The 10,156-nt window shown below is 34.5% G+C and overlaps 1 long non-coding RNA gene across 2 annotated transcripts in view; it reads right to left on the bottom strand.

The window, feature by feature from the left end:
• Window positions 1-2,784: 2,784 nt before the first annotated feature.
• LOC134481503 (uncharacterized) overlaps window positions 2,785-10,156 on the bottom strand; it is a 133,104-nt gene continuing 125,732 nt past the window's right edge. The window contains exon 5 of one of the 2 annotated variants that reach the window (XR_015636352.1): window positions 2,785-3,021. This is a non-coding gene — a long non-coding RNA (uncharacterized LOC134481503). The remainder of the gene's footprint in view (window positions 3,022-10,156) is intronic. The other variant, XR_015636351.1, reaches the window with a different exon arrangement.

The raw sequence follows: 10,156 nt of genomic DNA, 5'->3' as shown, positions 1-10,156 counted from the left end.
GTGTGTGTGTGTGTGTGTGTGTGTGTGTGTATTTTGTGATTGGGTTACCTTACTCAGGATATTTTATAGTACCATCCATTTGCCTATGAATTTCATGAAGTCATGGTTTAATAGTTGAGTAAACATTTTCTGTATCCATTCCTCTCTTGAAGGGCACCTGGGTTCTTTGTAGCTTCTGGCTATCATAAATAAGTCTGCTATGAACATAGTGGAACATGTGTCTTTGTTATATGTTGGAGCATCTTTTGTGTGTTTGCCCAAGAGTGGTATAGCTGGGTTCTCAGGTAGTACTATAGGCAATTTTTCTGTGGAACATCCAGACTTGTTTCCAGAGTGTTTGTACCTGTTTGCAATCCCACCAACAGTAGAGGAATGGTACTGTGTCTCCATATCCTCGCCAGCATCTGTCGTCACCTGAGTTTTGGATCTTAGCCATTCTGACTGGTGTGAGGTGGAATCTCAGGGTTGTTTTGATTTGCATTTCCGTGATGACTAAAGATGTTGAACATTTCTTTAGGTGCTTCTTAGCCATTTGATATTCCTCAGCTGAGAATTCTTTGTTTAGTTCTTTACCCCATTTTTAATAGGGTTATTTGGCTCTCTGGAGTCTAACTTCTTGACCTCTTTATATATATTAGATATTAGAACTCTATCAGATGTAAGATTGGTAAAGATCCTTTCCCAGTCTGTTGGTTGCTATATTTTTTCTTTAGGAAGATATCTAAATAATCCTTTGGTAAGTTTTAAAATGAAGACTTTGGGGTTCTTACTGTTGAGAAATATGAGTTGCTTATTTGTATTTATTACTTTTCAGTGCAAAGTTATATAATTAGGGCAAATTTATGCAAAGTTTCTCTCCCTCTTTGTATGCTATAGTATTTCTTGATGTTGTTGTTTCTCTTATTTTAAAAGGGGATCTGTCTGTGACTGGCAGCCCAAGAATTATAGAGAAGGCCTAAGCTTGTCTAGTGAAATAGTACCAAAGCTCAATTCTATTGTTCATAGTACTGCAATCACATGCATAGAAATAAGCCACATGAGCAATTACAGTGTAATAAGCAGTAGTGAATCTCAGGGTTTTTGCCCTTTCTCGAAAGTTCTCACCTTGCCTTTTTGGCTCATCTGGGCATTGTACATGAGCTCCAAAGCAGGCCTTAAGTACCCTTTCACAGCCCTCCTTGTAATTATGTAGTTTTCAAACTCCAGTGGAGAGGGATGGAATTTATCTCTGTCAGTGTTGACAGTCTCCTCAATGAATAATGGCTTCTCTGCTTACAATGCTGCTTCCTATTTTTTTCCATACTTAGGTTATTTATTTTATTGCCAGAATTTGTCTTATAATGCTGTGTTTTTATTGGATATTTTATTTACTTATGTTAACCCTTTTCTGGTATCCCCTCCGGAAACTCCCTATCCCATCCCCTATCACCCTGTTTCTATGATGGTGTTCCTCCACCCACCTACCTACCCATCCACCCACCCACTCTCTCCCACCTCCCCATCCTGACATTCGCCTACACTGGGGCATTGAGCCTTTCCAAGACCAAGGGTCTCTCCTCCCATAGATGCCCAACAAGGCCATCTTCTGCTACATATGTGGCTGGAGCTAGGGGTTGCTCTTTGGCCAGTGGTTCAGTCCCTGGAGCCCTAGGATATCTGGTTGGTTGATATTGTTGATCCTCCTAGGAGTTGCAAACCCCTTCAGCTCCTTCAGTCCTTTCTCTAATTCCTTTACTGGGAACCACGTGCTTAGTCCAATGATTGGCTTCTGTATTTGTCAGGCACTGGCAAAGCCTCTCAGGAAACAGTTGTATGAAGCTCCTGTCAGCAAGCACATCTTAGTATCAGCAGTAGTATATGGGTTTGGGCTTTGTATAAGATATGGATTCCCAGGTGGGGGCAGTGTCTGGGTGGACTTTCCTTCAGTCTCTGCTCCATGAGTATTTTGTTCCACCTACTAAGAAGGACTGAAGTAGTCGCACTTTGGTCTTCCTTCTTCTTGAGCTTCATGTGCTCTGTGAATTGTATCTTGGGTGTTTCAAGCTTTCAGACTAATATCCACATATCAGTGAGTGCATACCATGAGTGTTCTTTTGTAACTGGGTTACCTCACTCAGGATGATATTTTCTAGTTCCATCCATTTGCCTAAGAATTTTGTGAAGTCATTTTCTTTTAATAGTTCAATACTACTCCATTGTGCAAATGTACCACATTTTCTGTATATATTCCTCTGTTGAAGGACATCTGAGTTCTTTCCAGCTTCTGGCTATTGTAAATAATGAGGCTAGTTTTATTTTACTTTTAATTTTTTTACTATTTAGTATAGAGCCCCGAATGCCCCAGTGTCACAAAAACTTGGGGTAAGCTCAGTATCAACTATATATCAAACAAACAAAGGTTACTACCTTCAGCAAATTATTTAAGGTGATTTGAAGAAAATATTATAAATCAAGACAATGTCATCTGTACAAATATATCACAGTACGTACTTGTACCCTCCATGACAAAATATAGTGCAGGTTCTACTTAAAATTCCTTTATCATAGTTTGGGAGACATAAAAGTGCATACTGGTGTGAATGAACTCATGACAATCACAGCCCTGAGTTTAATCAAAGGTTAGTTTTGTTCAACTTGTCATTGATTTGTTTCAGAAATTTATACAAGTTGTTTATTTACATCTTAGTCTATTCTCCGATTTGCCAAGAACATTTTTAGTGAGCAATGCTAGTCATAGTTAACTGAAAAAAATCAGAAAACTAGACAATGAGATGACTTCTGAAATTTTAACCACCGTTCTGTATATGTATCATTTATTTTCTAGGTCTAGGCTCAGTCTCTGACAGGGAATAAACTCCATTCTACTAATGGTACTGTCTTGACATCCTTTGACCTGTGATTTTCACGTCTAAAATGCTGGGTTACTCAAATTATTTTTGTACTGGGAGACTTGTTTTTACTGGTTTGCTTCAAGTTCCCTGCTGGTCACAGATGCACACCTGCCCAGGAGCGATTTCAGATCTGCAGATGAAAAACATACACACATTAGCTCCATTTTAACGTGCCGTACTTGCTTCATGGATAGGCTCTTCTAAGTCTTCCTGCAACTATCATGCCCTTACCTTTACTCTTTGCTTAATACCTCTAAATCTGCCCTCAACTTAGTTGCCCAGTTACCTTCTTGAAGACCATTGGTTTTGCTGCCCAAGATGCTTTCCACACATATTTTGTTGGAAGATCACCCCTGTAGCTCTGAAATTGTTTTATTTCTCCCCTTAATATCTTGATTCTCTTTTTCTTCTCTCCCAGCCTGTGGGAACCTGGAAGTCCTACCTCTTCCTTTTTGCACAACCATTGACCACTGGCATCTTTATTGATTGACCAAGAACCAACTGGGGATGTGACCTTTGGCATCATTAATCACAGACTTCTGATTAAATGAAAGCATCAGAATACTCCTCTATGTATTTTGAGCCCATTTCAATATTAGTTAATATGAATCAATTGTATTCTGTAAATTTTACTAAAATATCAGGATTCAGAAAGATAGAAAAACTGGAATTATCAGTAATGTATACAATGCATCATTTTACCTTTAATGTCTTAGAAATTCTCTGATCTCAGCCCCAAGTTACCTCTAAGCTAGAAATCTGTAATGTCAAATTTCAGTGGGCCAGTGGATTAAGTGTTCCTGCATATCACCCCCAAACTTCAGCTTCTAAAATCTCTCTATCTCTACTCCATCTTTTTCTGATACTTCTAGGCCACAAAGCTAACCCATGTACAATAAAATAATGGGTATTGAGGCATTTTGTAATCTCTGTCACCTTTCTCTCTCTCCTCTCTTTCCTCTCCCTCTCTATCTCCCTCCCTCCCTCCCTCTCCCCACCTCTCTCTGTTCTGATGTATATCGTGTCCATAAAATGCCCTTTCTTTGTGCTTCATTGACTGCTTATGTTTTAAGACTCAAGTGTTATTTACTCCTGGGCCTCTGGACCACTTCAGAGAAAAATATGGTAAGTTTAACACTCTGCTTTTGTATCATTACTAAGTATCATTACTTATAGATACCTCCATTTTCCTGTTTACTCCCAATATTGTTAAACTTGCCTATCGATGTGTCTAAGCTCTATTTCACTGAGTTTTAAGTTGTAGACAGTCTTCAATGCTTTGATTTCTTAGCTCCAAACACTTGTAGTGATTCCAACCATGCTAGGTTTCTTATTTCACAAATTACCTATATGATGCTATTGAGCATACACAACATGATAAAAGTGTTGATATAGGTCTTTAATTTTTTAAACAGGACAATTAGAGAATAAATATTGTCCTTTTCCTTGGCATGATATCCTACTAGAGCCTGTTCTTTCCTGTTTCTTTTGAGCCCAGGACCTACCCATGTTTGTTGTTTGATTTCTTATCATTTACATTGAGCAACCATATTAACTCTCAGTGGTTACCTTAGTTCTACCTATGAAGGTGTACATTTTCACTCACAAAATATTATTTGTGAATGCTGTTTTAACTTGAAACTGTTGAGAATTCTTAACCTTATTTCAGATGAAAATCAGGGTTGCATCACCCATTTGGTTTTTTCTTCCTTTAATTAGTGTAAATTAATAATAATCCATATTATCAAATTTAATAGAATTTTACAGAACAGATGCATGTTTTCATAATTCTGCTAGTGATAGGTTGCCCTTTCCTTTCCTTATGATGAATTATTATGCAACTTAAGCAATGTCTGTTCCAAACAACTTTGCTGACACTTTCAGAACATATTCTATAACTTACAATTTTATATTTCATGTATTTAATTTGCCTGTATTGGCAAGATTTAAATAGGAAAACACTGGATTATGGGTTTATTTTGTTTTCTTATTGTGTCAAGACTTTTAGAATATACCAAGGATTCAATTTGTTGTAGAAAAATAATAACTATATATTTAGTGCTCATTTTAGTGTGTCTAAACTATGAAAAGGCAATGATGATATTTGATATTGATAATACTGATATAAGTATGCAACCTCTAATAACTATAGGAATCATCTACTTCTATAAATGCAAGTAATTTAATGATAATTTAGTCCAATAATCTTAAATTTGAGTTTAAAATCATCAAGGATAAAGCATGTGTTGCTATATGTCCTAGTCATGTTTACAATGGTAATATTTTAAAATGTCATATAACTTTTAGATGAGAAAAGAAAAGTTCTTGACATTTGAGTTTGTGTTGTCTTTGCAAAGTTTAGGCTGTATCTTCAAAGCAAAGCCCCAGAGTTTTCTTAAATATCAGAACAGTTTAATTACATATTGTTTAGTTTCAAGTTGGATTATGCAAAATTAGATTACATTGAACTCATAGAAATTGAAAAATATAACTTCTGAAAAATTTAAACTAGATCACTCAAAATACAGTTTGAAGTCAATGATTGTCTGAAAGCATGCCAATGGTTGTTGAGAGAAGCTACATAATTTGGCAGTTTTTGAATGATGTATTTTGCTTATTTTGCACACAGCTATAACTTGCTAAGCTAAGACATTCTAGGTATAATCATGGGATTCTTAAGTTATTCAGATATGTAGTCTCAGAGCTCTGACTACAGTGTACATTTATACATCAATTGTGGATATTAATAAGGATATGATGTAAGAAATGCATCATAGATAATGTCTACATTATGCAAACACCATACAGTTAACTTATATAAATTTCATGATGTAGACTACAACACTTTAAGACTACATGAAGAAAAAATTTAGTTGTGAATCACTGTAAACATGAAATACATAAGGCAGCTAAAAATGCATCAACATATGTATAATATGTTTTGAGGATTATAAATGGAATATTTTAAAATAAAATAGAAAGTATAAAAATAATTATACCAGCAACATAGCTTTTAATGACTTATCAAATATATTCTCATAATTTGTTGTTTAATTTTTTTGACCAAAATTTCATATATATATGTATATGTATATATGATATATAATGATCTTTATCTCCCCTAAATTTTATCTTTTGTTGATATCTTTTTTATAGTTCTGATGTACAATAGATTACTCATGAAAGCATCACTCCAGAGGCATGAGATGACAAGACTTTAACTTCTATTTTAATGTATGAAAGCATATTTGTATATACATTATGACATTGTGGGAACCATGGTTACATGATTAATGGCTATATGATATGTGTTCTAACACACTATTGCTTCTGTTGCAGTGTACAGCGTAACTCCAACAAAGTTTTGGCGGTATCGTGGGTTCTAGGAACTTCTTGGATATTCCAACTCAACATCTATCTGCTTTTCTGTACATTTGACTTGTCATGCTGAGTCCCTTGGGAAGTTTGGACATCTAACTTGTTCCTACCTTTACAGGCTTTATTTGAACTACTTTAATTATAATTTATGGACATATTTAAATTATTTTGTACATCCAGTACTTTATAAAAATATGAACTGGGAAAATGCTTTTTGAATATCTGCTGTTGAATAATGATTGAGTAACTTGAATACATCTTTATGGAAACTTTTCAGTGCTTGATTTAAACTTACTTAATGTTTAAACATTTGGGATTTGGAACAGGATGTCCCACAGTCACATCCTAGTTGATTCATTTATACTGTGATAACTTTGGCAAAGTATATACTGTTTTAGTGCTTAAAATCATAAATTGCCCGGGTGAATAAATGAATAATGCATATATGTAGAATGTAGATCAGTATCATGCATTGCACAATAATCAAGGTATCATCTTACTCAAATTTATCCTTCAAAATAACTTACATCAAATGGAATCTTTTAACATAATGTAATCCAACATGGCAATATAGATTTGCAATCATTGTCATAGTAATTCTGTGGAGGCCATAGAATCACTATATCAGCTCCTAGAAATTTATGAACAAATATAGAAAACTATTATAATTTTTACTATTTAAAAGCTCTGGAAAATCTATGCTAAGATCATCAGTCTTCATAGTAAAAAACTACATGAAATCACAATTATTGCAATATATATCTGTGTATATTATTACTGTATATTATTATAGATATTGAATATCTGACTATTTTACCTGTAATTTTATATGTTATATCTTTAAATGTCTAAAAATATGAACAATATTTTTTCATTGACAATTAATTTCCATCATAAAACAAGGTAGGCTCTGGAAACTGACTTGAATCTTCTGTGGTTTATTCCCAGTGAACTTATAATACAACAATGGAATAAAATGTGAATCTAGAGCGAGTTTAAATGTATTATGTATATGCTTGTTTTCAAATGAGAGGCAGAGGTGGATAGATCTTAATGGAAGAAACAGTGGGCAGGGTCTGAGAGGAACGTAGGGAGGGGAAGCCATAGTCAGGATATATTGTTTAAAATATTTTTTTCAATAAAATAATGGAATATTTGTTTCCTATGAAATAATATCATAGTCATAAAATAACTTTTGTCTTCAAAAGCCAATGAAATGGCAATAATGATATTGTATAATCTACATTTTAAGAGTCAGATATAGTGATGGTTGTATTATTTTTTAAAAGTTACTCTTGGAATTTAATATGCTGTTAATATATTTGAGATTGAGAAAGTCATTTTCATTGTATATAAAAATATAAGAGGGGTACTCCCTGCTCAGTGTGGTGTGAGAGGTATCCTCCACTGCCTAGAAACATTAAGTACTTCTATCTCTTTAGTTCTATCTCTGATTTTGTTCTTCATATTCAAACATCTTATCTATTTAGGGAGAAGGTCTACTTACAAACTATCGAACTTTTGCATGTTTTTCTTTTTATATATTTGTTTTTATGCTTTATATTCGTAAGTTATTATAAAATATTGTAGTATTTGAATTTGTGTATACTTTTCTTTATCAATAAATTTCTCATTCAAATAATTTTCCTACAATTGCAGTAGATCATTTGGTATGTTTGTATGGATTTTGTATTAGCCTTCATTGGGTAGGCAATCCAGTATTAATTTTTAAATGTTGCTTATATAGTTTTAAACATCTGTTATTTTGCCTTTTAGGGAACTTTAGTGAATGTGTTCCTTGCTGTAGTATGAAATAATATTTGTCTTCCTTTTAATTGTGTATGTTAAAATTAATTCTTATATTCTTTTTTATCTAGAAAATCGATTTCTGTCATCATCCCACAACTGAATACATTCTTTGTATTTTACTTTAGAAATAGTGCCTTTCTTTCACATTTAAAGGACTAATTTATCGAGATTGATTTCTGCAAGAGTGTTAGCTGTCTAATTCCACTTTTTCCATATGGATAACCAATAGTTTCAGCACTATTTACTGAAAAATTTAGAAGTTCCCAAAGTGCAATAATGCAAACTCAGCTGTAAATCAAGTTTCTATCAATGTTCACATTTAACCAACTTTTTACATTACTCACAGTGTTTTCTGTTTTTCTTTTCTGGCCTCAATATTGCACTGCCTAAACCCTAGAGTTTAAAAATCTTCCTTTCTTCTCTCTCTCTCTCTCTCTCTCTCTCTCTCTCTCTCTCTCTCTCTCTCTTTCTGCCTGTCTGTTTTGCTGTCTTTCATTGTTTCTTTGTTTTTGTTATTTTCCCTTTTTCTATGTTCATTTGTTTCTTTCTTTTCCATTCCTTTGGTTTGGTCTTTTTATAGGATTATATTGGATATATTTCATTCTTTCTTAGCTCTCATCAATTTTAGACCCATATTCATTATATGCTCTATCACACAAATACCCAAATTTTTGTAATAACTGCCCATGTACTCTTTTAGTATAGGGTGAGTTGGAATGATTAAACTATTGAGTATTAATGACCTTTGCACTTATTATCATATTATATGAGGCCAGCTTCAGAAATGTAGTACAACTTTAAAGTGCTAGTATTTTACCAGAAAGAATTAACTGTTCATTAATTCCAGGTTGTCTCATAATACACCAAACCACATTTTGTGAGCATAATCAAAATGCAACATACTATTATCCTTGTCTTTGTTTTGTGTGTTTTCTCCTTTTTAAAAACATTTATTTATTTTCCTCATATTTATTTGTATTTTTGAGAACTTTGTATAAGGTACCTTGTTCCTATTTACCTTCTCCCCCAAATCGTTCAAGCATCTCTTCCTTAATGGTACATTTTTTTCTTTTTATATTTCTCCAACTGTCAATAAAACTATATACTCTTGGATATTTGGTCTCCCCTGGAGCTTCATGAACACATCAGAGACTGCATCCTCAAGGAAAGCTAACTTGCTCTTCTTTCCATCATCCATCACTTGGTATGATATCACAGCTATGGTAGAACTTCATGCACATATTTTCCCTTCTTACTGAGATTTTTGTACAGCTTAAGCTTGTACATGTTGGTATGCACTCATTGATAAGTGGATATTAGCCAAAAAGCTCAAATTACCCAAGATGCAATCTACAGACCACAGGAAGCTGAAGGAGAAGGATGACCAAAATGCAGATGTTCCCACTCCTTCTTAAAAGGAGGAAAATATTCATAGGAGGGGATATGGGAGCAAAGTTTAGAGCAGCGGCTCAAGGAATGGCCATTCAGAGCCTGACACATATGTGACCTGTATATATATATACAAAACTAGATAAGATTGATGAAGCCACCAAAACTAGATAAGATTGATGAAGCGAAAAAATGCATGCAGAAAGGGACTGGATATAGATCTCTCCTGAGAGACACATCCAGAGCATGTCCAATACAGAGGTCAATGCAGGCAGCAAACCACTGAAATGAGAATAGGATCCCCTTGAGGGGAATTAGAGGAAGTATTGAAAGAGTTGAAGGAGCTTGCAACCCCATAAAAACAACAATGCCAACCAACCAGAGCTTCCAGGGACTAAACCACTACTGAAAGACTATACATGGACTGACCCAAGGCTCCAACTGCATATGTAGCAGAGAATAGCCTTGTTGGGGCAACAGTGGAAGGGAACGTCCTTGGTCTTGCCAAGATTGGACCCTCAGTGCAGGGGAATATGAGAGAGGGCAATAAGGGGGATGTATAGGGGGAAAACCCGTATGAGGGAGGGGGAGAGGAGGGAATGTGGGCTTATAGACAGGAAACCGGGAAGGGGAATGACCTTTGAAATGTAAGTAAAGAAATATATAATAAAAAATTTAAAAATATAAAA

This window comes from Rattus norvegicus, chromosome 13, assembly GCF_021556685.1.
Source record: "Rattus norvegicus strain SHRSP/BbbUtx chromosome 13, alternate assembly SHRSP_T2T, whole genome shotgun sequence".
NCBI classification, from domain to species: Eukaryota; Metazoa; Chordata; class Mammalia; order Rodentia; family Muridae; genus Rattus; species Rattus norvegicus.
This window is presented reverse-complemented; position numbering and strand designations above follow the sequence as displayed.